Raw genomic sequence first — 26,799 nt, 5'->3', positions numbered from 1 at the left:
CTCACAACTGATGACGTTCGAACACTTCCGAACACTTTTAAGTACTTCTCTGACTAATTTTGTTCGAACCACAACGCTGTAAATGTTTCATCCACGTACTACAAATACAAATAATCGTCAACAGAACCTAAACACCTAACCTAACCTATGCTTATATATGCACAATATGCAAATATATTATAATATTAGAGAAAATTCCTGCTTTGAATGAACAGCATGTAAAATTTTTGAATGCGTCTGTGGGGTTGACCGCTGGATGTAATTGACTTGCGTCGAGGACGGGTTGTGATCTGAATGCTGCACCCGTGTATTACAAAACATATAACTGCAAACATAATAAAAAAACCTAACCTATCCTAGGCCTAACTATATACAAAATACTAACTGTACGCCTATATTCACCCAACAGTGATTGGGTACTGGTTGTTAAACGATTGGCGGGTCGTATTCTATGTAAACTCGAGGTTAAGGCTTATAGTGGGCTATTGGATGGGATAAGCTCTCAGGTTGCTAACAGAAGTCTGCATCATCTGTTTGTTTACCCACGTGTAACAAAAAAAATCTAACCGAGTTCACTGGCCTAAATCCCATCATAAAAAGGAAGGATTGCGTGTCATCACTACCCCCACCTCCCATGAGGGAGGTTGGGTAGTGCTGGAACCTCTTAAAATTATTGTAAAGGCATAATCATTATAACTTATTAAAGTAGGTTATTGTAAATTAGATGCTCTTAAACAACTAGGCTACGGTAAACAAATCCAATAATACAATTTACACCATTAAATACTCTTAACGAACCGTGTGGATTTTACGTGTCAACCAAGAATCAACCAAGAAAACGAACATTTCAGTTTACAGAATACGAACATCAAGCAACCAAAAATACAAATCATGCAATCTAATTCGCCAGAAACAAAAAAAATACTGTTGCCTAAATTTACTAACATATAAATAAGAACGCACCACTATGAAGTTTGTTATTTGTGATTATAATAGGTGGTTGGAAGGCCGCTCGGAAAGTCTTGGGAAAATTATTGATTGATTGATAAAGATTAAGTACCACACAAGAGGTGGCACGGGCATGAATAGCCCGAAATTGGGTCAATGATATTATGTCTGCTTATATATGCTTGCTGGTTAACTCACATTTGCATACTAATTAACAACCAGCCAGCCTACGTGCATACTTTAGAATACGTCTTGGCTTATAATACTGTGCATTTGAATGGTATACGATGATTTTTTTGCGGGGGGGGGGGGGGGGAGAGACCCAAAAGTGATGGGAAGGTAAACTTTGATCTCGTTGACTATCCACAACGAAATTTATGGTGTTGTAGACGCAAAGCGGCCATTCGTTTAGCTTAAAAACTACACATCAGGTGAACAAACTAGATTTAAATAATTTGCACGATTAAAAGAGATAAAATGTAGACAGTGGTAACCCACTCGATCTAAGACTCTTAGATTTTGGTTAGGTTTGGTTATATGTCGTATGACATAGTCTTCCCGGCTTAATTGGCACCTTTTGATAATGATTTACTTTGGTTTGGTTATCATAAGTTCGATTAGGATTTTTTTTATTATTATTATTTTCTACCACAGACGTGGCAACACATTTACAATGCTAAGCAGCATATATACATTTTCTTCTGTCCTCCATGGACAGGGTGAAAGATTTGTTAAACATACAGTTCAGGGATTTATTGAACAATCAACCACAGAAGGTGATTGTAGTGCTTTTGAAATGTTAGACTACGCTACATACGTAAATACATAGATACACAGATTTATGTATGCTACATAAAGTGTTCGATGTGTCTTTTACATAGGATTGGTTAATTGGGTTAGGTTCTGTGATATATGTCTGAAGACATATTCCTGAAGAAAAGTAATTATCAGGGAAAAAGCCCTATGCTAGTTTGACTAAATAGCACCCAGAAGGCATATAATACCGAAGAGCTAGAATATGATGACAAAGAGCTGGGATATAATGACAAGGAGCTGGGATATAATGACAAGGAGCTGATATAATGACAAGGAGCTAGGATATGACTTTCGTCTCTCTCCCCCTCCCTCTCTTCCCTCCCATCTTTCCCATCACCATACTCACTGCCATCTTTCCCGTCTGGCATATATATATATATATATATATATATATATATATATATATATATATATATATATATATATATATATATATATATATATATATATATATACATACATACATACATACCCGGTTGCACCCGGGTCTCTTCCCCTTCTTTCCACCCTTTCCCCTCTTCCCTCCATTTACATCGCATCTACCCATTCCTCCTCATCCCCCTTCCTCCTCATTCCCTTCGGCCTTCCTCCTCACCCCTCCCCTTTTTCCCCTGTCCCTTTTCTCTCAGACAATTTATTATTAACCACTTACACAACTTATTGGGTCTGAAAATATATTAGTACGACCATTAAAAAATCTATGGAAACTAAACCAAATAATTCACACCTGACTCCATGAAAATTGCATGGGCGGGGGGTGGGGGGTGTCTCAATAAATGCTGATATTTCTTAAAGCCTTTAACTTAGGCATATCCCGACCAGTACTATGTCCGTAGAGCCTATGTAAATCTATGATCTATGTCCAGCCTATGTAAAGCAGACACAAAAGACACACACAAAAGCAGACAAGGGAGTATAGGACACAAGGAAAGTTATCCCAGGCAGGATAACTTTCAAGGCTGGAAGTGGTGAGAATAGAAAGTTTCCTGGAAGTCAGATGGGACAGCCGGAGAGGATGAGAGGCAGGACTAGGGGATAATAGTCAAGTAGGGATAGCAAGTAGTATTGATAGCAGTAGTAGTGATAGCAGTAGTAATGATAACAGTAGTAGTGATCACAGTATTACTGATAGCAGTAGTAATGATAGCAATAGTACTGATCACAGTATTACTGATAACAGTAGTAATGATAGCAGTAGTAGTTAGTGATCGTCGCTGTAATACTGATAGCAGTACTACTAATAACAGCAGTATAAAACAAGCGGAAAACTACTATATAGAAACATTAGAGGATAAGAGAAAATATTATTAAGCGAACCTCCTAATTCTGAAGCCTTAAAATTCTTCAAACCAGTGAGTCCAATTAATTCCAGGAATTAAAACAGTCTCCTCGACCGCCATTAGGCTTTTTCTTTCAAAGATTGTTGGGGAAATTTCCTATTTTAACGAACAATAATTTTTCTCTAGAATTCATAATTATATAAAAAAATATAATTAAATACTGTACTTGTTCAGCTAAGCAATTTAGTTCAATAAATAATGGCAAACCCAAAAGGAAAATATGAACTTAGAAACAAATAAAACAAATTTTCCTTCTAATAATGTTAAAATGTATTTATTCAAGAGAAAAACAAAATCATAAACCTTCAACAAGTCACCGGCTTCCTGTCCTCGCCGAGGCCACTAGTGTTAGTGGCCCTCAGGTAAAATCAGGTAAATCAGAATCAGGCGTGCATAATAAGCAAAGAATACGGACTGAATAAAACACAGGGGGGGGCGTATAACCCTCCCTTGGTTGATAGGCCTTTAGCCTTAATCAACCCGAATAAATAGTATCGATGACTGTACAAAAAGGCTCGTGTACGGCATATTGTATTCGCGAAATATTTTGATTAATTGATAATGTATTTCGCGTTTAAGCCTTCCTTAATACATCGCTTCCTTCCCCAAGCAAATATGGATTATCACAATAGATAAATGGAACAGAACCTACGGAAATAAAGGGAGGGGAAGATGGGTTTACAATGTTCCTAATTTGAATGAAGGGGCGACATTGTTACTTTTTTGAGTGAAGAAAAGGAACATTGGTACTTTCTTGAGTGTTGCCTGGATGCTGTGTCCGCTGAATGACCTTCTTGTCCCTCCCTCCCTCTCTCTCTTCCTCGTGATTACCATTCCACCATAATATTACCGTCTTCCTCTTCTCTCTACCCCTCACTGTCTTTTTCTCTTACTCCAACTTTAACCAAATTCTTTTGTTTCTAAATCTACCCCTTAATATTTCCCTCCGTCCCATACGCATCCTCCACGCAAAACCTCTAGTAACTATAATAATACTAATAATAATAATAATAATAATAATAATTATTATTATTTGTTTAAAATACAAAACAACATGATACAGTGGTTGCTTATTTATTACATAAAAGTGCATATTTAATAAAGCCACTAAATTACAAAACGTTCTCATTTACCAAATGAATTTTCCTCCAGTAACTCATCCACCACACCAAACTTCCTCCAGTAACTCATCCACCACACAGAACGTCCTCCACTAACTCATCCATCACACAAAACTTCCTCCAGTAACTCATCCACCACAAGTCTTCATCGGTGACTTGAATTTCTCCATCAACTTTCTCCAAACTCAGTGAAAACTTTCATCTATCCTTTTACTGTGCTCAAGTGAAGGACCGAGACTGAGTGATTGGTGGCAGCGGTGGGATTGAAGAGGATGTTGGGATCTGTGGGAGGGTGTTGGAGGGTGGTTGGGGTTGTGTTGCAGGGTGGTTGGAGGGTGTTTAGGTCTGTTGGAGGGTATTGGGGGTCTATTGGAGGGTGACTGGGGGCTGCTGGAGTGTGATTGGAGGCTGCTGGAGGATGGTTGGGGATGTGTTGCAGGGTGGTTGGTATATGTTGGAGGGTGTTAGGGTCTCTTGGAGGGTGATTGGGAGTCTGTGATTTGCTGGACGATGGCTATGAACATAATAAAGGAAACTACAGAAAGCCGATTGGTCCAAGCGCGGCAGCTTCTGTTTATTTCCACCCAAACTCATATGTCTAATCTATGCTTGAAACACCCCAGTAATCCAATCTCATATTACCTGCTAATTTGTTTTATAAATCAACACCTCTCTTCCCAAACAACGCCCCCTATTCCAAGAGAAGACCAAAGTCTTTTATGAATCTAAACTTGTCAAATTTAATTAATTTGTATCAATTTCATATTGTATTTATTGTTTCATTTTCAACTTCGTGATGGTATATTTAACACCTAATTAATATCCCCTTTGTTATGTCATGTTATTTATTTGGATATATTAATTAGGTCACCAGTTACTCTTCGCCTTTCTAGAGTATGTGAATTAGGCATTCTTAGTTTCTCTTTTTACATAGTAAAGCAACATCTTTCTCCTTACTTGTTCTAATATGGTGACCAAAACTGAACTGCTTAAGTGAGGCATAACAAGACCAAGATAAAGCTCAAGAATAATATGAATTGGTTAGAATTAGGCAAAAATACAGCAAATGCCGTTAGTGGGTGAGCGGGGATGCGGGTATAGAAAAATAGCTTGAGGCGTTGATTTTTGTGGGAGATAATGTTAGGCTTGACCCAGCTGCTTGTCTACTGATCAGCGGCTCGAGAGGCAAAGCACTAATGGAGCTGCTTTTCAATATTACCAAGCCTTTTGTTGCAGTGATGGTCGTATTGCACAGTTACAACTGCCTGAATGTACACTGACAAATGGGTGTAATTAGGTCTCTATGCCCAGAAGACTTACATTTCGGCGGTTTTTTGAGTGCTCAGAAGTTTGAGATAAAGGAGAACAGCATGGTTATCTAGGATGTGGTGGTGGGTCATTTACTATGTTGAAGAAGTGTGTGTGTGTGTTTCTAAGTTGTCTGAGTGTATTATTATGGAAATTGATGTGGTGTTCCAGATGTGTTGATAGGCTATCAGTTTGTTTATCATCGTTTATTGCTAGAAGGTTGGAAGCTGTCGTAGATGAAATAGAGGCTGCCAAGGGTGTTTGTAAATGTGAATGATTTCATCAAGGTTAGTTATGTATCAACTGTTAAGTGTGATATGCTTAAATTGCGTGTGATTGTTCCCATTTAATTTGTTTAATAAAATTCTAATACTATTGGGGAGGGAGAGATTATCAGGGTAAAACACCAAGCCGTCACGACTATATAGCACTTGGAAGGGGGTCAGGATAAGGATTTGGAATTCAAGTGTGTTGTGGTCATCATCTAGACTGCTTAGACTGTGGATGTGTAGTGTTGTTAAGTCTCATAAGACGTGCCCGGATGTATGTGTTTCGTATGAACCTGTTGTAACAAAGGAGACAAACGTTTTGATATGATGGATGGGGTGAATGTGTATAATTTTGTGTGGGTTTGTATTTTGTGTACCTGGTTGTCCATAACAGTGGCAGTCTTTCCATTGTATGCATATGAAAGGTCATTCTCATTTTTATTATGTCAATGTATCCCAGTTAGCCCTTTTGTATGGAGGATGAGGAGTGGTTTTTGACCCCATCTAAGTATGGGGTAGTTAGATGGGTTATGTCATGGGAACGTGATATGCTTTGAATCCAAGGACAAGACTACCATTAAGGTATCAATACAAGGACAAGACTACCATTACGCTAAGTAAACCTCACACTCCGAGACTCTCGAGTCAAACGCAGGCATCACATATCTTTAATTAATTCCGAATACATTCTCTGTCTTGTAGTGTGGCGCGGTATTGGATTTTAGGCCTATCAACCTGTGGAAGGTTATTAAGGACCTTACTGACTGACCCACCAGCATGTGTACTTTAGTCCTGTACATAACCTGAGACTAATAAATATAAACTCTCTGTGTACATACAACGACAAGCTGGGTATACCTGGCAGCGTGTATACCCGTGTATGTCTCGCGGTGCAGAATATCCACGATATATCAAGTGACACAGCTGACACTGTCAACTGTACAGGGGCCGCCGGCGTCTATTCTCGCGTACTATAGAAACCGAAGCTTATGATTAACACAGGTCCTACTCTTCTCTTTCTCCCTTTCCACTTCCATATTTACTACCCACTCTCTCTTCTACATATATATATATATATATATATATATATATATATATATATATATATATATATATATATATATATATATATATATATATATATGTCGTACCTAGTAGCCAGAACTCACTTCTCAGCCTACTATTCAAGGCCCGATTTGCCTAATAAGCCAAGTTTTCCTGAATTAATATATTTACTATAATTTTTTTCTTATGAAATGATAAAGCAACCCTTTTCTCTATGTATGAGGTCAATTTTTTTTATTGGAGTTAAAATTAACGTAGATATATGACCGAACCTAACCAACCCTACCTAACCTAACCTAACCTATATTTATAGGTAAGGTTAGGTTAGGTAGCCAAAAAAAGCTAGGTTAGGTTAGGTTAGGTAGGTTAGGTAGACGAAAAAACATTAATTCATGAAAACTTGGCTTATTAGGCAAATCGGGCCTTGAATAGTAGGCTGAGAAGTGCGTTCTGGCTATTAGGTACGACATATATATATATATATATATATATATATATATATATATATATATATATATATATATATATATATATATATATATATATATATCTTGATACGGGGATTGCATTAAATTACAAACACTAACATGAAAGATACAATTAGTGCATACAAATGCCTGTCATCATAACACAAAGACAAGCCTAGCTCTGAGTACCACGCGCCCGCACTCCACCCACACTGCTCAGCGCCACAGACAATTTAGAAAGACACTCCATCATTGGAGGGAAAAGTAACCCTGACAAAACTCCCCCCAAGAACCAAGTCACCTTGAGTGAAACGTCAGGATAAACCCCAGGGCTTCAGGGCTTCAAACGCAGCACGACAACAGGCTGATCTTTAGAAAGACACATTAAAAAACGTGTTTGATAAACTCCAGACCACTTTTTTGTTCTTTCGGGGAAGCCTAATGTGGCTGACATGTGCTTCTCCACTCGTCAGCTCACTTAATATGTCGAGTTTTTTTTACGGAATCGAACAATCCATTAAAAAAATGAGAGATATTAATAAAATTAAAACATCGTAATAGTGATGTTTTGTATGTATAGACCTCAATAGGTAAAATGTCACTTGGGCTCCTCACGTCTCTGGATTAACAAAACCGTTGCATTTTTTACGGAGTGAGACAGCTTGAAATAAGACACTACGGACCAAAGGAGTGATGCTAGCTAACACAACACTGTGAAACAGCACCCTGGCTAGTGAAGCATTTACGGAGGTGTGTGGAGGTACGCTTTGAGGCATGAGTACAGACCTGCTCAGGACTCGACAGGAAAAACGACCGGTGTATCGACTTACTCCGAGAACAGATAGACGCATAACGACGCCTAGGAAAGACAGATTCGCACCAGTGCCTAAGATAGACAGTCTCGCAACGACGCCTAGGATAGACAGTATAAGTCTATCAGTGTAAGCTAGATAGACGGGCATTAGGTGAAAGGAAACGTGCTCAACCATTTCTGTCTCAGCCGGTAATCAAACCCGGGATCCCCGACTGTGAATCGAGAACGCAGCCAGTGAGAGTAGCAAACAAGGTGAGGTGAGCCCGAGGCTGTAGAGGCCGTAGACAACTACTTAACACACCAACAGGCTTAGAGAAGGTCAGACAACCCAAGTTACAGCACCGCTCCTGTGCCAGGTAAGTCCACTACGGGCTCACCATAGCCCGTGCTACTTGGAACTTTTTGTTCCGAGCAGCTGAGTGTAAAACAACAGCAACAGCTTAGATAATTAGTTCATTAGGGACTCCATACATGTCTTGTGGATAGCGGCGGCGGGAACAAGAGTCAATAATGTTGCCTTGAGGAACTTGGATCCCCTCAATGATCTTCATGATAAGCAGGTTTACATTGGTGGTGACTTAGTTACACCTTTCATTGGCTTGTCACGCCCGCGCCCCTCCAGTGGTCGGCGTGGGAAAGTCACTGACCCGTCCAAACATGAGAGACTTAACTAAAATATCTGGTAGTATATCATTTTGAATGGGGGGTAATTATGAGGAAAAAGCGCTAAGGCTCTTATGAGTGTATAGTACTTAAAACGAATATGAGGACAAGGAGATGGGATATGAGGACAAGGAGCTGGGATATGAGGACAAGGAGCTAGCATATGAGGACAAGGACATAGGATATAAAGACAGGGACATAGGATGTAAGGACAAGGAGATGAAATATAAGGACAAGGAGATGGGATTCAAGGCCAAGGATATGGGATACGAGGACAAGGAACTAGGATTATTTTATAATGAAAATTTTTGATATTTCATGAACATTAGTGATAATAATTATCTCTAAAGTCTTGACGTGTTTTTCTTCACATTCCATCGCATCATTAGTGTGAGGGGCCTAAGGCCTACCACCAAGCCAGTTAGGCCTAGTGGGATTAAGGGCGTGAGCCACAAGGACTAGCTGAGACAACTCGATCCATCAAGCCTCAGTCTTCAACGGGGGAGACATGACCACCACATCACACCACACAAGATACACAGAGGCAACGACAAGGAGGGGGGGGGGGAGGGGATAGACAGACTGTTTGGTTGGTGCAGGACGAGGAAGGATAGTGACAGGCTGCTTGGTTGGTGCAGGACGAGGAAGGATAGTGACAGGCTGCTTGGTTGGTACAGAATTAGGACAGGAACACAAGTGGAAGCCTAAGGTAAACACCTACAGATCTACCTCTTATCTTGAGGTTATCTTGAGATGCTTTCGGGGCTTTAGTGTCCCCGCGGCCCGGTCCTCGACCAGGCCTCCACTCCCAGGAAGCAGCCCGTGACAGCAGACTAACACCCAGGTACCTATTTTACTGCTAGGTAACAAGGGCATAGGGTGAAAGAAACTCTGCCCATTGTTTCTCACCAGCGCCCGGGATCGAACCCGGGACCCCAGGATCACAAATCCAGCGTGCTGTCCGCTCGGCCGACCGGCTCCCTCCCTCCCTCTTCATAACAATGTTTGCTTCACTTCCACGTATACAAAAATACAGCTTAATACAAGTTACCCAAGACCACCTGGGTACAGTTACTGACAATCCTGAATTCATGCTAGTCATACCTTGATAAAAACTTTTCATAAGTGCAAGGAAAACAAGTAATACGTTTTCCTTGGAATATGTTCAGCCAACCATTGCGAAAAAAAAGAGTCTACCCCGTGCAGCTAGCCAGCGAGCCTGCATCATGGCGGGTGACTGCAGCAAACGTCATCACAAACACCCTTGTTATCTTACTAAGAAAACCCTTAAAACTATGCTTCCAGACTTCCTACTTTGTTTCCTCCACCCCTCCACGCTTCCAGACTACCTACTTTGTCTCCCCGTGCTTCCAGACTTCCTACTTTGACTCTCCCAACGCTTCCAGACTTCCTACTTTGACTCTCCCAACGCTTCCAGATTGACAAACTCCTCCTCCTGCTAAATAAGGCGTGAACGCCCCCAATCTCTAAGACAGCTGCCCTCAAGGTTCTTCCGTCTATAAAGAAGACGAAAACAAATGCTAGATCTCATCAGTTATGAAGGCATTACCTAAACTTTATTATGGCTCAATAACTATAATCCAATTATTCTTTTAAATATAATAAATCTGTTTGTTTTAATTGACTAGTGTCTATATGTACCTATTAGATCTAAGTTAAAATTTCTCCATGGAGACTATCCCATCACTATCCAGAAAGCGTTGAGAAGTGGCTGTATATCGTCCATCTATTCTTACATGAGGGAATTACCATCTGGATAGAGTCTCCTGTCCCAGGGTTACCATCCCAAGATAACCATCCCACCGCTACTGTCCCAAGATAACCATCCAATGGCTACCATACCCCTCGCAGTTATCAGGTCTTTACCAGTGCTGGAACCCCCAAACTAAACCCAAGAGTTGTACGTAAATATCAAGAGGCGGGACCAAAGAGTCGGAGCTCAACCCCCGCAGACACAACTTGGTGAGCACAAGACATTATTAGACCATGCTACATGGCTTTCTTACCAGCATCCCTAAGATCTCCAGCACTCAGCGCATCCAGGATGCTTTATCCTTTTTAATATAATTCTTTAATTCTAATAATTCTTTATCTGACCGGGAGATGCATCATCTATCTAAACAATTTTCTCACTCAAAACAGCTCTCAAGACAATATTCTCACACTCAAAACAGCTCTCAAAACAATTTTTTCACTCAAAACAGCTCTCAAGACAATATTCTCACACTCATAACAGCTCTCAAGACAATTTTTTCACTCAAAACAGCTCTCAAGACAATATTCTCACACTCAAAACAGCTCTTAAGACAATTTTTTCACTCAAAACAGCTCTCAAGACAATATTCTCACACTCAAAACAGCTCTCAAGACAATTTTTTCACTCAAAACAGCTCTCAAGACAATATTCTCACACTCAAAACAGCTCTCAAGACAATATTCTCACACTCAAAACAAGTCTCTAGACAATATTCGCACACTCAAAACAGCTCTCACGATAATATTCTCACACTCAAAACAGCTCTCAAGATAATATTCTCACACTCAAAACAACTCGGGCAAAGGGATCACATTCCGTCGTATGCAAATTGTATTGGTTTGACCGGAACTTAGAGTGCAAAGATATTTTAATTAGCGTCGAACAGGTGTGGGCTGTTCCCCCACACCTGGAGGAAGAGGATGAGAATTATACTTATTAATAATAATAATAATAATAATAATAATAATTATAGAACACGCTTTACATATAAACTTTCTTTGCATAAAAAATAAAATCCACAAAGTATTTTAATTATGTGGTATTGGACTCATAATGTAACGTCCGGTGAATTCGACTTCTACAAGTAATTTCCCGATTGGAAATACAAATAAATCATACAATCTTTAAATAATAAAGATTAGGCCGTCTGTTCTTAAATTATGTTTAAAAAAAACCACACAGTAGCATTATCCAAACAATTTCCTTAATATATTTTACAATATATGGCTTCCTTTTAGGCTAAATATATATGGCTAAACTACACTTTAAACCTTACCTGGCGGCGAAATAGTTGGCAGCGCTTCGAAGCTACGCTCACCAGGTCAACAAACCAACTACAGTTGTCCTGGACGCGGTCCTAGGCCCTCCCAACACGTCCCAGCACCCCCCAGCACCTCCCAGCACGTCTCAGCACGTCCCAGCACACACACAAGACAACCACAATGCTATGTTTACCACCAGTACTATGAGACAAGGTTGCAACAGCGCTGCGGTTAGGCTATGTGCGCTGGGATATCTTGGACCACCACCAGACGTTTGGTGCAAGTACAACACTGAGCGGTTATCTGAGTATCCCAGTGCCACTGACTGGCCCTCCCTGGCCCTCCCTGGCACTATCCGGAGTGTTGAGCCAAATTTAATGCTGCACTTGGCAACTGTCGCGTCACAGCTGTACGCCCACTGACATCACTGTGTACGCCCACTGACATCACTGTGTGTGTACGCCCACTGACATCACTGTGTGTGTACGCCCACTGACATCACTGTGTGTACGCCCACTGACCTCACTGTGTGTACGCCCACTGACATCACTGTGTGTGTACACCCACTGACATCACTGTGTGTGTACGCCCACTGACATCACTGTGTGTGTACGCCCACTGACCTCACTGTGTGTACGCCCACTGACATCATTGTGTGTGTGTACGCCCTCTGACATCACTGTGTGTGTACGCCCTCTGACATCACTGTGTGTGTACGCCCACTGACATCACTCTGTGTGTACACCCACTGACATCACTGTGTGTGTACACCCACTGACATCACTGTGTGTGTACACCCACTGACATCACTGTGTGTGTACGCCCACTGACATCACTGTGTGTACACCCACTGACATCACTCTGTGTGTACACCCACTGACATCACTGTGTGTGTACGCCCACTGACATCACTGTGTGTGTACGCCCACTGACATCACTGTGTGTGTACGCCCACTGACATCACTGTGTGTGTACGCCCACTAACATCACTGTGTGTACACCCACTGACATCACTCTGTGTGTACACCCACTGACATCACTGTGTGTGTACGCCCACTAACATCACTGTGCCTACGCCCACTGACATCACTGTGCCTACGCCCACTGACATCAATAAATGTTACACCATTTGCTTACTATATATTCAATAACAACAAAAATCAAAGTTGGTGATGCAAATTGACTCACGTAAAGGGGAACATTTTAAAAAAAATATCTTCCTCCTTGCCTCAAATACAATTATATATACCGTTGACTGTCTTCAATAGCCGGGGACACTCCCTCCCACACACTGGCCAGAGGTCGAGGGAGAAGCAGGAAGACTCTTAGTCAAGGTCTACGAGAGAAGAGACTTGGGCGGACGCTGTTAACAGGAATGTCACAGTTAAGACCTTTGTGTATATGTTCGGAAAGTAGCTTAAATCGAACGAGTTACCCCCCACGCGGCAACAATCGAACACGGGATATTGGGGGCATATGTTAGGCTAGAGGAAATAAACGCTCCCAAATGTGGGATACTCAACTTTTCAAATTCAAATTCAAATTTTTATTCAGATAAAAGTACACACATTGATAAAGAGTTACAAACATAATGTTGGATTTATAGATAGAGCTAGTACATACAATACCTAAAAGCCACTAATACGCATAGCGTTTCGGACAAAGAAACGCTATTTCTTCGTTTTTGCACGAAACGTCTTTGCTTAAACAAGCCAAATAAAGCCTAAGTAATCCAACCTATTCCACTGCAAGAAATATTAGAACACAAAATACAAGATCAATATGAAAGTTAACAAATCATTAATTAATCTCTCCCTTTCGTTGACAGTTTAAAGCGTCGAGCAATTGACGACTGACGGAACAGGTTCCTGCGCAATACTTCCTGTTCCTGTGCAACAGTGATAGGATCCAGAGCGGAAATACCTGCTTCATCCTGGGCTCAACTGCTCAATGACAACAGGAAGTGACAGGTAGGCCTATAAGCACGTTGTTCCGTAGTCTGGAAGAAGTGACTAACAGGTAGGCCTATAAGCACGTTGTTCCGTAGTCTGGAAGAAGTGACTAACAGGTAGGCCTAACAATAGTATCTGTAGTATGCAATCTATACTATAAGAGAATGTCTGTTTGACTAAGGTTGAAGGCCTGACGCTTGGGGCTAGCCTCACTCAACTTTGCAGGGGGAATGGTCTGGGCTAAAGGATGGACATAGGCTGGTTTTGTGTGTGTGGTGTGTGTGTGTGTGTGTGTGTGTGTGTGTGTGTGTGTGTGTGTGTGTGTGTGTGTGTGTGTGTGTGTGTGTGTGTCTGTGTGTGTGTGTGGTGTGTGTGTGGTGTGTGTCTGTGTGTGTGTGTGGTGTGTGTGTGGTGTGTGTGTGTGTGTGTGTGTGTGTGTGTGTGTGTGTGTGTGTGTGTGTGGTGTGGTGTGTGTGTGTGTGTGTGTGTGTGTGTGTGTGTGTGTGTGTGTGTGTGTGTGTGTGTGTGTGTGTGTGTGTGTGTGTGTGTGTGGTGTGTGTTGATGGTTAGAAACCAGGTGAGGAAGAGAGGGGAAAGAAGGAAGGGGAAAAGGGTTCACGACTCTCACACTGCACAAATACCTTTCCGCGTCCGTGTGGGACAGAACTGTTTACCATAATCCTTGCACTCAACCAAGCATTATGTATCCAAAGTCGACATGTTAATCCTTGATGTCCTTGGGTGCACTCAGCTTCGCCATGACATAACTGTGACCTGCTTGTGTCTGAAGCCAGCCACATACATAATAAGATAATCAATGATGGTGTCAGAGTTTATCTCCTGTGGATTCATTCACCTTTTTGGTGTCGGAATGCATGATAGAACTAATGAGTTCGGCAAAACATGTGTTCGTAAAGAGGGAATTGATTACCATCTTGGTAATCAGGCTACCAGATTACCATCTGAGTAACCAATATACCGGGAACTGCAGCGAGAGCTGTTAGACTTGTGACAAAGTGAAATTCACACCAGTGACATCATCTAGCATCATTCCATCATGCATGAAGAACCACACATATATGGATCCTCCAACAAGGCTAGCAGATTTCTAAATGTTACTATTGAATGTCGGCTCTGTCAGCAGAACTATTCACATATTTCGCATAACTATGTACTCGAACGTGAACAAAATAGCAGAATTCAGAGACAACTCTGTTAGTAGTGCTAAAAAAATTAGCAATTACTTCATTTACTGAGAAAATTAGTATAAGCCATGATGAGGCTTCGAACCTACACAAAGGATACCCCCCCAAGCATAGGATCTAAACCACTCCCATACAACAGCCAGACAGGTTACGGCCAATGCCTGAAAACCCCCTGATCGGAGTTCAGTGCAAGCCTCGACACCTCTGGACGATTCAGTTGAATCACAAGTTGAATTTTTTTTTTTAGCATGTCGTGGCCAAGTGGTTCAAAACGTATGCTTGTGAATACCCATTGTGCAGGTTCGAATCCTAACGGTGGTTTCTGCTGACTTTCTCACTTACTCATCACATTAATGTAATTTTCTTTGTCCAGTCATTCATTCATTCATATATATATATATATATATATATATATATATATATATATATATATATATATATATATATATATATATATATATATCTTCGTGGTCAGACACTGTCATATTTTTCATCACGTGTTACTTTTCGTGTTTTACGTAATTAGTGTAAATACCTTCAAAAGATTGTTACGTGATTCGCAAAATTAACTGTTGGTATGTTCCTCTGTAACCGCCCACAGGATGGGTGTGTGACCCACCACCGCCCACAGGATGGGTGTGGGACCCACCACCGCCCACAGGATGGGTGTGTGACCCACCACCGCCCACAGGATGGGTGAGGGACCCACCACCGCCCACAGGATGGGTGTGGGACCCACCACCGCTCACAGGATGGGCGTGGGACCCACTACTGCCCACAGGATTGGTGTGGGACCCACCACCGCCCACAGGATGGGTGTGGGACCCACCACCGCCCACAGAATGGGTATGAGACCACCAACCCACACAAGATGGGAAAGAAATGCATAAGAAATGACTAAAATGATACGAGGGTTCAGCGCGTGTTTGAACCCAATCTCTCCTCCACAGGATTATTATCGGGGATCTGTACACCAGTTGAGTGACAGTTGTGAGACGGGACCAAAGAGCCAAAGCTCAACCCCCGCAAGCACAGCTAGTTGACACAAGCGAGGAGTCATAATAACGTGACTGAAATATGTTGACCAAACCGACTTGACTTGAGAATGGTCCAGGACGGACCGAAACGTCGTCGTCCTTTCACTTTCCAGTGTGTGGTCTGGTCCACAGCTTGTTGAGTACAGGTATGGGGAACAGGAAGTCAGCTAGGCTACTGAGTCCCAGACCAAGGCTGGTGCTACGGCGGCCCGAGGTCACACCTCCCATTACCTACCCAGCCTTGCCTCCTAAAGTTTCAAAACATCAAGAAAACGGTTCATTTAAAGTGTCCTCTCCTAACCTAACAGACTGATGAATAAATCCACCAGGGCCGTGATGAGGGTTCGAACTTATGTCCAGGATGATCCCAGACGCGCCTTAATCGACTACCGCCACGACTTGGTATAAGAATTGGAACCGGGATTGCTACTGCTCTCACACGGATCCCGCAGCCTCTCCGAGACACAACTCGGGGTTTTTACACAATTCCCCCCATGCACTCGGGCTGTCAACAAGCTGTTCTACCTCTTCGCCCTTACTTCAATACACACATAAATCCCAATAGCGTGATATATCAAATGAATAAATCCACAAAGGCCGTGATAAGGGTTCGAACTTACGTCCAGGATGACCCCAGACGCCATGTTGTGGCGCAGTCGATTAAGGCGCGTATTGGATCATCCTGGACGTAAGTTCGAACCCTCATCATGGCCCTTATGGATTAATTCAGTTGATATATCACGCTATTGTGATTTCTGTGTGTACTAACAGATTAAGCCAGAGGACCCAAAACAGAAAACGGGACAGTACGTCACTTTCGCAAGCTTCCATTTTCTAGTACGACATTTTTTAGCCATAGTAATGCTTACGAGCGACAAGTAACATTCTTTGTAGGAGGACAGGTTCCGGCGCCAGACCAAGGCTCCCTAAACTGAAACATCCCACACACTTCATCCACTCCCCCATACGCTATAAGGGTACTGACCCAGGGACAAAGCTATTTGGGTACTGTGGATACTGACCTAAGAGGCATTGAGCTATTTGGATACTGGCTCAGGGGGGCACTGACCTATTTATATTGAGACCAATAGTTTACTCTGCTATTTAGATTCATGCCATTGCCATTAGACTATTTGGTTACTTTTTAATGTACAAAACATGATGCGCTCATTCGGACCAAAGGTGCGCTAAAGCCCTGAGACGCCGCCCGTCAGCAGCGTGACGTCACTGGCATGAGTGCCAGAGTGACGTGACAGGCAGGACTGCCAGAGGCACAGTTCTTCCTATTTACAGAAAACAGAACGGCACAGCCTACCGTAAGGCGATGTAGTGGGATCGAACACATGATCCCATACAAAGATTTGATACGGTACAAGCACTGATTCCCCAACTCACGGGTCATAGTTGTCGTTTTGGGAGTCAATACAGTATACGATACTACACACACCAAGTATTCAGGCCAAATGAATGTAAGAATAATTCCCGTTGCCGGGACAGGAAGCCTTTATATATATAATTTAGGCTTGTATCGTGGCCCCCCCCCACTCCCCACCCGCAAGATGGAACTACTGGACGCATCCCCACAACATTTGTCTATCTCCCAGGTACCTATTTACTGTGAGTCGTGAGTCGATTTACTATGAGATTGTGAGTGGAGAAGGAAGCCAACTGCACTACGAGACCCCTAGTATCTATCAACTGTATAGCATTGCTAGTTATTATTACCCTTATATCTAATACATTTATTGCACAAGTTACGTACCGTTGCTGCCTGCAGGTGCAGCACACTTTTCACACTAAGTAATTCTATATTAGGTTTCACTCATATTTTACATCAAATGATAATTTAAAGTTTTAAGTCGAGCCAAATAATGAGAAGAGAGATGTACTGGTGAGGGTGTTTGTGGAGAGTGAGCCCAGGCCAGACACCCTCCCTCCCTCACGCACTCACAAGGGAGACTGGCACTATGCCTTCATGCCCAGCCCGACCCCTCCCTCATGTACCCTCCCTCCCGACCTTCACCACGCTTGTCTCCTCCACCCTCCTCCCTCTTATACTCTTATACTAGCATTAACCTCAATTTAATAAGACTATCAAAATCCTCAGATTAGGCAAAATTGTAATTAATTTTGTCAATAAAGATGTAAAATAATAATAATAACCTCCCTCTTCATACCGCTAATCCCCATCTCCTCTGCTTCCACACCCCCACCACAATATCCACATATTCGTGTGAACTCTTCCAAGATCACAAGACTTGGATAATGGTCCAGGACAGACCGAAACGTCGTCGTTTCTTCATTTTCTGATGTGTGGTTTTGGTCACCATATCCATACTCAAGCCAACTCCCATGCCACCCAAAACATGCACTTCCCATCATGCGTGGATGCTGTACGGGGTCTCGGGCACCATCCATCCACTAGGACCATCTTCCTTTCATCACTGTAGCCCCCGCCCCCCTCTCAACCCCTCCCTCCACCTCTCCTCCGTCTAGTGCAAGCACTGCCAGGGTTATTCAGGGCGTGTGTGTATTAACTTACCCCCCTACCCTACCCCCCCCCCCCCTGGCGTCTTCCCAGACAACATACGCGCTCGTACCAATGTCTTCTCCCTCGCTGCTTCTCGTTCCTCCATTTGAGGGTTCCCGAGTTAGCCACACGCTGGTTCACAATCTGATAGCATAACTTCGTCCCCTGGGAGGGGGGGAGGATGTGTCTGCTGCCCAACAGGCGGTAGGCTCACTCCCAGGATCACCCATGGTCCCCAGTATATTTTCTCACACTGTAAAAGTAAGAAGATCGACAAGGGAAACGCCAGCTCCTGGCTTCACCTCAGGCGACTACTGAATAGCCTAATACAGGCCGGGTTCATATGGCTAGACTCTGGTTTGATTGTTGTTATCCTAAATGCTAATACAGGATTTATTTACACAAATGAATGAGCCCCGAATCTCAACTCCTTGTCCTCATATCCCAGCACCCTGCCATCGTATCCCAGCTCTTTGTCCTCATATCCCTTGCAAACAATAGAATCTAAAAACTGATCTCAAATAGTATGAGGCCACAGTGACGTCACACACATTGTGCATTCCACGTAAAACAATATTTTATCTCTCATTTTGGTTGGGTTAGGCTAGGTTGGATTGGGTTCCGTTTACTGTAAAGAGCAGCGATGCCGTAGTGAGGGGGTAATTTGCTTTTGTCTTATACCCTTAAATGGCTTAGTGCTCTCTCTTCACAATTGCGTACCTACCTTGTACGTCCAATGGCTGACAACAAATAAAAAGCAGATAGCTGTCAATCCACTGTCACCGGAAGGAAGATTTTTACTCAGGTGGGGGCTGACGTGACGCCAGACTCAGCACCGCTGTGTTGTTCTGGCCTAGCAACACCAGCGTCACTGACGCCAGACTGAGCACCGCTGTGTTGTTCTGGCCTAGCAACACCAGCGTCACTGACGCCAGACTGAGCACCGCTGTGTTGTTCTGGCCTAGCAACACCAGCGTCACTGACGCCAGACTGAGCACCGCTGTGTTGTTCTGGCCTAGCAACACCAGCGTCACTGACGCCAGACTCAGCACCGCTGTGTTCTTCTGACCTAGTAACACCACCGTCACTGACGCCAGACTCACCACCGCTGGGTCTGGCGTCAAGCAACACCACCGCTGGGTTTGGCGTCAAGCAACACCACCGTTGGGTCTGGCGTCAAGCAACACTACTACAACATTTGCACTAGCAAACAAGTATAAGTTAGTCCTGAACACAGTCCGGAACTAAAGAAAGCTCAGCCAGGAATATGTTGTTAAATAGGAAATTAACCCTGTTTCAGAAGGCTGGAATAATCAATGGCAAAATTTTGTTTAAAGTGTGGTATTGGTCTGACAGTTTTCCAATTGATAATAAAATTGATATGGAGATTGACAAAACTATTTTTTAGATATGTATGGTATGGTAGATACCAACCAATTAAACGGACTACACTATGTAAAGATAAGAAAGATGGTGGACTAGGGATACTGAATGTGTACAATAAGTCATTATTTATCTTATCTATTACCTTTAGAAAGGAAATGATGCAAAGGAATAGTGTAAATGCTTTAGGACATTATTTTTGTAAAAAATGTGTAAAACACAAAAATAATTTTTTGTAAGATACATTTGCCAGTGTATACTGACCTTGTCTTTATTTCACCCTCACTTTTATTCTTATGCAAATGATGTTCTCAGTCAGATCTGTAATGCTGAAGTTTGTTTAATTATGAATAGTAAGCACGTGTATAATGTTCTGCTCCCAAATATAGTTCCTAGAGTAGATTAAATACCTCTCTTCATTAAGTAATATTGGCACTGTCAACAATTATATTGGAAAATAAATATGGATGAAAAAAGTATTGTTTTAAATATTTTTGACTTTCAATGTTTCATACGGCTTGCATTATTTGGCAGTGTCACAGTACATGAAATACAAACATTAATTAAATCATTAATTATTTTTTCTTATTTTTATACATGTAAACTCACAAAAAATAACAATATGAAAGGGGTGGAGGAAGGCAGGAGGGAGAGAGGGAAGGAAAAAAGGAGTGTGTGTGTGAGGGGGAGGAGGAAGTAAGTAAGGAAAAAGAAGGGAAGAAGAGGCGATGGAGGGGAGATAGAGTGAGAGGAAGAGTATGAGGGAGGGAGACAAGACGGAAATAGTGAGGGAAGGTGAGAGAGAGAGAGGGAGTGTACCCAAGGTGTAACACAAGCCGCAGGTAGCTGACAAGCCCAAGACAGCGCCATCCTTCCTCGTGAATATATCAGACAGGCTTCACACGCCCCAGAGAGTGAGTGAGAGAGAGAGAGAGAGAGAGAGAGAGAGAGAGAGAGAGAGAGAGAGAGAGAGAGAGAGAGAGAGAGAGAGAGAGAGAGAGAGAGAGAAGAGAGAGAGAGAGAGAGAGTGAGAGAGAGAGAGTGAGAGAGAGAGAGTGAGAGAGAGAGAGAAGAGAGAGAGAGAGAGAGAAGAGAGAGAGAGAGAGAGAGAGAGAGAGAGAGAGAGAGAGAGAGAGAGAGAGAGAGAGAGAGAGAGAGAGAGAGAGAGAGAGAGAGAGAGAGAGAGAGAGAGAGAGAAAGGTAACCATAATAGTGACGCGGATATCTTTTATGAAACAACGTTGAGCACATGAAGCCTAGCTTATTGTTAATCAACCATTTTGTCCCTGTTCCACCTTTTGGTTATTTTCTTAAACGTTATCTTAAGAAATCGTCTCAACAATTTTTTTATGAAACTATAGACAATTTACTTATTTTGTTAATATTTATTCAATGTGTCATTTGTGCCTGATGCTTTGCTGTAAGATTCTCAATATTTAGTTTGTTATTTGTAAGCTTTTGTCTTGTGTCTCCTCGCATGCATATACTAGTTAGACTTTTTGCCTTTGTCAATATTATAGCCATTTCGAACCCCCTCTTTGGACAGAGCTGTTTAGATGTATTTGAGAACCACAATTCAATCACTGCAGCTTTTACAAATTTGCATTTGCATTCACCATTGCATTTTGGTTCAATAAGTTGCTCTTGGATGTTTTTATTGACAGATTCTATATCACAGCCCAAAGGATCCGGCATCCATGGCTTGAATTCCAAAGAAAATAAATCTGAAAATCGGCTATTCAGTCCTTCTTTCAGTAAGAATAAATAATCTGTACAATTTCTTAAGATCTTGATCTCAGAGATGTCCAATATATTCTGTCAACTCGGGCGTGCTGTTGCGGTGCTTCTATTTGGAGCTGGTTCGAAAAGTACCTCTATACTTATGAACAAATCCACAAGGGCCGTGACGAGGATTCGAACCTACGTCCAGGAGCATCCCAGACGCTGCCTTTTGTTCATTTGATGCATCACGCTATTGTGATTTCTGTACCTATATACTTTTTTTTTTTCAATCAAAACTTTCAGAACACGTTTGCAATCTAACAACGTACATAATTTGCCTTCAAGCTGAAGTGAAACTTCATTGAATTTTCGAAAAATACAAACCATAAAGTAGATGTTATATTTATTCTTCTATATTTTCTCTGATGATTCAGAACCCCCCCCCCCCCCCTCCTCCACTTTCCAGGAAATTATTGTATTAAATAGGCTACAAATCTGGCTAGGCAGTTTTTTTTTAAAGTCTTTCAAAAGTCTTTTTTTGAAAGTCTTTTGTCTTCTACACACACACCATCGAACGTGTGTGTGCAGAAGAGGTCTAATGTGCTGCTCTTCATTTATCACTACAAAACTTTTGAAAAAGTCTGTTACACTTGCTGTGTGATTTAATTTTACTATTTTAATAACTGTTGCCGATGATTCACGAAGAACTGGATTGATATTTTGGGGGTAACTAAATGATAGGTGTGTATGACACAATGAAGGTGGTGTATGGGAGAAAACCCGTGACCATGAAGAACACCTGACAATAACACCGCTGATCACGAAGAACACCTGACAATAACACCGCTGACCATGAAGAACACCTGACAATAACACAGCTGATCACGAAGAACACCTGACAATAACACCGCAGACCATGAAGAACACCTGACAATAACACCGCAGACCACGAAGAACACCTGACAATAACACCGCAGACCACGAAGAACACCTGACAATAACAACACAGAACCATGAAGAACACCTGACAATAACAACACAGAACCATGAAGAACACCTGACAATAACACCGCTGATCACGAAGAACACCTGACAATAACACCGCAGACCATGAAGAACACCTGACAATAACACCGCAGACCACGAAGAACACCTGACAATAACACCGCAGACCACGAAGAACACCTGACAATAACACCGCTGATCACGAAGAACACCTGACAATAACACCGCAGACCATGAAGAACACCTGACAATAACACAGCTGATCACGAAGAACACCTGACAATAACACCGCTGACCACGAAGAACACCTGACAATAACAACACAGAACCATGAAGAACACCAGACAATAACAACACAGACCATGAAGAACACCTGACAATAACAACACAGAACCATGAAGAACACCTGACAATAACACCGCAGACCATGAAGAACACCTGACAATAACAACACAGAACCATGAAGAACACCTGACAATAACACCGCAGACCATGAAGAACACCAGACAATAACACCGCAGACCATGAAGAACACCTGACAATAACACCGCAGACCATGAAGAACACCTGACAATAACAACACAGAACCATGAAGAACACCAGACAATAACACCGCAGACCATGAAGAACACCTGACAATAACACCGCAGACCATGAAGAACACCTGACAATAACACCGCAGACCATGAAGAACACCTGACAATAACAACACAGAACCATGAAGAACACCAGACAATAACACCGCAGACCATGAAGAACACCTGACAATAACACCGCAGACCATGAAGAACACCTGACAATAACAACACAGAACCATGAAGAACACCTGACAATAACACCGCAGACCACAAAGAACACCTGACAATAACAACACAGAACCATGAAGAACACCAGACAATAACAACACAGAACCATGAAGAACACCAGACAATAACAACACAGAACCATGAAGAACACCAGACAATAACAACACAGACCATGAAGAACACCTGACAATAACAACACAGAACCATGAAGAACACCTGACAATAACACCGCAGACCATGAAGAACACCTGACAATAACACCGCAGACCATGAAGAACACCTGACAATAACACCGCAGACCACAAAGAACACCTGACAATAACAACACAGAACCATGAAGAACACCAGACAATAACAGGCCATCATTCCTACTTCCCACATATTGGGCCAATCAATATCTAATCACAAAAGAAGGCAAGAGAGTCACAAGCAACACCCTTCCATAAGGTCGAAAATCTGTCGTGTTTCATGGGGAAGTTTCGACCTTGGGGACGCGATCCTCCGAAAACAAGAGAGGCATAATTTTCTACGTATCAGGTCGTTTGAAAAGTCCTTCATTGCGTCATCTGGATCCTGGTGGCACTTGAAACTAACGCTCAAGTGCTTGCTCCGATTCTGGGTCACGTTCAAGTGTTTACTGGGATTTTGGGTCGCGTTCACACCTCACACTCAAGCGGTTGTTCAGAATCTGAGTCGCGCGTATACCCCACGCTCAAGTGCTTGCTCAGGTTCTAGGTTATGACCGTATTTACTGGGATTCTGGGTGACACTCACACCTCACACTCAAGTGGTTGTTCAGATTTTGAGTCGCTCTTATACCTCACGCTCAAGTGCTTGCTCAGGTTCTAAATTATGATCGTATTTACGGGTATTCTAGGTGACACTCACACCTCACACTCAAGTGCTTGTTCAGATTCTGAGTCGCGCTTATACCTCATGCTCAAGTGTTTGCTCAGATTCTGGGTCGCCCTTCTACCTCTCGTTCGAGACGTAGCTCACAACAGGAGCTTTAATAACACAAGTTCGTCAAGGAACAACTTGATCATGCTTGCCTTAAAATGCAACTTAGAATGTTTTAAGTCCAAACTTGCAGCAGTGGAGTTGAAGTACTTGCCAAAAACTGAGTGCAAGTTTAAGTTCAAACTTGCCCACAGTATCTGCCAGCTGAGTCAACTTAAGTTCAGTGTTGGGCTTCATGTCTATCATCCGTGGGAGGGATAGTAAGGCCTATCATCAGTGGGAGGGATAGTAAGGCCTATCATCAGTGGGAGGGATAGTAAGGCCTATCAACCGTGGGAGAGTTAGTAAGGTCTATCATCCGTGGGAGGGTTAGTAAGGCCTATCATCCTTGGGAGGGTAATTAAGGTCTATCATCCGTCATGTTTCCAGTTTAATTGAATGATGGCCGCGCGTGTGTCAGTTCTGGCGTCTAAGGCACAGTTTAGGCTAAATCATATACAACTAAAGAGCTTATTTACCTATGTATGACTATGACTATGACTCTTATATAGGAAACAGTCTACAGAGAACCATCTAAGTACACACACACGCTCGGGACCAAAGAGCCAAAGCTCAACCCCCGCAAGCACAATTACGTAAGTACACACACACACACACACACACACACATGCATGGAGGGGGGCCCCGCGGCTTAGTGGACAGCGCTCTGGGTTCGTAATCCTAAGGACCCGGGTTCGATCCCCGGCAGAGGCAGAAACAAATGGGTAGAGTTTCTTTCACCATGGTGCCCCCTGATCACCCAGCAGTAGATATGTACCTGGGAGTTAGACAGCTGCTACGGGATGAGGGGGGGGAAAAATCAGTTGATTGAAAGTTCAGAGGCAGGCCCTAGAAGCCAAAGTTCAACCCAGCAAGCACAACTAGGTGATAACACACACACACACACACACACACACACACACACACACACACACACACACACACACACACACATCCAGCTCTCGTACGCATAAACCCAAAACCTTCTCACGCCAAGGAAAAAAAAAGAATCTCGTCCCAAGTGGGAAACCATCCGCCAGGAGCCACACAGCCGCCAGGGCGGATTTGTTTGAAGCAAATACATACAGTGTTTGCTCAAGACGTGCCTTTGTTAGTGGTGTTTGTTTCCTGCTGGGGGTGGGGGGGGGTGCACCCTGCCTTCCAGGATAGGGGGGTGGGGAGCGGGGGCGCAAATCACACAAACAACGAGACCACAACAGTCCTTGTTAACGATATTGTGTCGTTACAACGCTCCATCAGTTGTTGTTGTTTAAGATTTACTACCTGAAACACAAAGTTACAAGTAGCACGGGCTATGGTGAGCCCGCAGTGGTCTTAACTCCATCAGTGTGACAGTAGCAACAACGGCGGGGTTACGCTGGCTGAAAAACCAACGAGCAGCCTCATCAGAATTTGAACAATAAGTACAATATTAAACATATTACCCATTGCAATACATGCGTACACCCCTAACTGATATGGTCCTTACGCATGTACTAAAGTTTTTAGTTGATTGTATAAGGTCAAGTGTATTGTATAAGGTTGAGGTAGTGTTTTTTTCTTTCAGTTTTTGGACTGAAATATACATTCCTTCTCTCCCGACTCCCCCCCCCCCTCCCCTCGCACACGGGAACACCAGGTCGGAGCCTCCATTGGTCTAGTCTGCTTCTACTTCATATTTTGTCTACTTTTATATATTTCCGCGTTCATATAGTACGAATATTACAATATCACGTATAAATAATTCAACTCGTGCACATATGACCGGATTTATAATATGGTTTGTTCGGATACTTTCTGACAGGGATTATATCCATCATAATGACATAAAAGTTTCATTTTTTTTAATGGATATTCCTGCACGGGCTCATTATTAACCAGGAGGCCTAGTCAGAGACCGGGCCGCGCGGACCCTGACCCCCCGAATCAAGGCAAGGTAAGGGAGCCCCTAAGCCTTAACAGGTGACGTAGTTCATTGTTTAATTATTAATACAGTGCACAAAAAATGTATTAAATCAAGGTAGTACATCTTAGGAATGTACATTACCTGAAGATGGTTAAAGTAGAACATTTTCGTGTCGCTAGAGTTTTTATATTGTTAATATAAAATTAGGTTAGGCTACCTAAACTAGCCTAACCTGAGGACGGGCTAAATTATCGAGCATGTACATAAAAAAAATTATATATGATTTATATATATATAATATAGATATATATATAATATATATATATATATATATATATATATATATATATATATATATATATATATATATATATATATATATATATTATATAAGTGAACACTAT

General features: G+C 42.4%; 1 protein-coding gene across 3 annotated transcripts in view; it reads right to left on the bottom strand.

Annotated features, from left to right (window-relative positions):
* Nucleotides 1-26,799, bottom strand: part of LOC138368178 (ATP-binding cassette sub-family G member 1-like) — a 66,071-nt gene that overhangs the window by 22,297 nt on the left and 16,975 nt on the right. The window contains exon 1 of one of the 3 annotated variants that reach the window (XM_069330610.1): nt 17,807-17,961. The exons of the other annotated variants lie outside the window; for them this stretch is intronic. The gene's annotated coding sequence lies outside the window, so the exon portion shown is untranslated. Of the gene's footprint in view, nt 1-17,806; nt 17,962-26,799 lie in introns of those variants that run through there. 3 annotated transcript variants of the gene reach the window in all.

The sequence above is a fragment of the Procambarus clarkii genome, chromosome 24 (genome assembly GCF_040958095.1).
Source record: "Procambarus clarkii isolate CNS0578487 chromosome 24, FALCON_Pclarkii_2.0, whole genome shotgun sequence".
NCBI classification, from domain to species: domain Eukaryota; kingdom Metazoa; phylum Arthropoda; class Malacostraca; order Decapoda; family Cambaridae; genus Procambarus; species Procambarus clarkii.
Note: the sequence above shows the minus strand (reverse complement) of the source record. Positions and strands in the feature narration are given on the sequence as shown.